The sequence below is a fragment of the Papilio polytes genome, unplaced genomic scaffold (assembly GCF_000836215.1).
Source record: "Papilio polytes unplaced genomic scaffold, Ppol_1.0 DF823731.1, whole genome shotgun sequence".
Taxonomy (NCBI): Eukaryota; Metazoa; Arthropoda; class Insecta; order Lepidoptera; family Papilionidae; genus Papilio; species Papilio polytes.
This window is the reverse complement of record NW_013525473.1, coordinates 4,809,933-4,812,360: the sequence shown is the minus strand read 5'-3', so window position 1 is coordinate 4,812,360 and position 2,428 is coordinate 4,809,933.

Below are 2,428 nucleotides of genomic sequence, written 5' to 3'. Positions count from 1 at the left end.
CTTGGACAAAGCCTCTGAATCCTTAACGGGTGAGGCTGGATGTTTCTGCATGGAGCTGTAGTCTATGGTCGCGCTCTTCACCTTTGCCTTGCGTTTCTTTACTTTCCCTTTATGTTTGGACAGTAGGATGTGTTTGGGAGACTTTCCGTCAGAGTTCGTGACGACTGCCGCGCTTTCTTTTATTACTTTATGACCTTCTTCGGGCTTCGATAGAGCGTTTGGTTTCTGAAAAAAAAAAAGATTAACATTGTATGTATAACTTCTAATATTTTTAATACTTCTGCTTCAATATGCACGTAGGGAGAAAAAATATTAAATATCGAATCAATCTTACCCTCTTCTTGTTAGCGTTGTAGGAGGGCGATGCTTTATCTCCCTGTTTGTTCTGATGGTCTTTCTTTGTTCTGTACGCACGAGTTCGCAACGCTACTTTCTTCTTCAGAGGCAGTTTAGACCTGAAACATAGTTAACAACTTTGTATGAGATATTAACGAAAACAAAGTGGAACGATGTCGTGTACGTGAAGAAATAAATGCCATAAACTAATAAGAAAATGTCTATGTTTGATCCTTAACACCAGGAAATAGGGTCTATTTTAATTATTGATAAAAGAAGTATTTGGTTACCTGACGGCGGTGTGCACGATGAGGCCCTGGTCTGCGGCGTCAGGCAGGCGGACGGTCTCGGTGGTCGAGGAGTGGATGATAGTGACGGACTTGAGCTTCTTGCCGTGACGGCCGAGGAAACGGGTACTTGCAAACTGGAATTACACCATAGAATGTTATGTTATAACAGAATCATTTAAATTGTGTTTTTTACTAGCCAAAATTATAAATAACACGTGTATCCTTGTGAATGAGATTAGTGATGCATTTTGTGTTCAGAAAATCTATACAAATCGTAACCAAGTATGTTAGAAGTAACAAAAATATTCAAGAGATTAGTTTTTGTATGGCAAATAACGTAAAATTGCAATTCTAGCAATAATAAGAGCATTAAAACTGACGGTTGTTTCGTACGGTGGTTTACTGTCTAAACTATTTTATGAAAACATTGTTATCTCTTTTACTCCCTTTGAATATAACAGAGATAATGATATTTTTGTAAAAGTGATTTGAAAAGGTATGTAGATGTTAGGAGTGATTTAATCATGTTGAGGTGTAGTTGAAAACACTAATACAAATGATTTGGTATTTTGATTGTTGAAGAATATTTAGCAAATTACAGTCGATAAAATGTAAAAAATGGAAGTTTCATACAACACTTCTAGCTTTTTAACAATATCGTTTGTGTACCTTAAATTAAAATGTATTAGGACGCTAACATTTAGGGTCAACTTCAAACTCAGTGTCGAGTATACGGCAGCAACGCTATGCAAAATAAACAAATTCATTTTCATTACAATTAACTTGTCTGCAGCAATTATTAATTTATACACCCACACAAGATAACAAAACTAAAAAAAAAAATCATTTTTTTTATTTTTAAAAAATATTATTTTTTATTTTTAAAAAATATTATTTTTTGGTTTTGTTGATTTTTTTTTTGAAAACGATTTCTCTTAGTCTCAAATCTTCGTCAACGTTCGACTGAACATTGGTCACAAGCCTTCCCAAACCATAAACCGATTTCCATAGAACTTTTAACTATAGTAACAAAGGTGACATACCAGTAGGGCGATGACTGCGAGCAGTATGAGCAGCACGGCGTACCAGTGGCGCAGCACCCAGCGCCGGAAGCCGGCCAGGCTCTCGTCTGATAGCAGCAGTTTGCGCAGCGTCGCCAGCGGGCCCGACGGGTCCACCTCGCGGCAGCGCTGGAACACGTCGCAGTACCTGCCACAATACCAGGTTCTTAGCAACAATCATACTAACATAAGTAGACTTATATTCATCTGTATATGGTCTCACAAAGACATAAAATAAATGAAATTTTCATCAAGTTCATGAGAAGAACATCTTGGCTAAGAAATCTTCTCCAATGGAACAATAAAAGGCGTACTAGTCTATACTAATATTATAAAGAGAAAAGATTTGTATTTTTGTATGTATTGAAGTGACTCAAAAACTACTGGGAGAATTTAAAATATTCTATCACCATAACAAGGGTAATTTATCTATAGGTAATTTATCTAGGTAAGATAGGGTAACCTTTTTAATATTTTTAATATCACGCAGACGAAGTCGCGAGCAACAGCTAGTGTTTTATATTTCGAGTTGCTTTAATCGTCAACCTTGGTTAGAAGATAGCGCCAAAAAAAAGACATCAATATTTGCGAAAACTCCTATCAAATAATTGGTCTACTGTGAGTGTACGAGTATAATAAATTAGTTACCCATTGTAATCATTGCAGGGCGTGCCGGGCTTAGCGTACATGTCGGGCACGTCGTATGGCGGCGTGTTCCAGTGGAAGGAGGAGCGGCAGGGC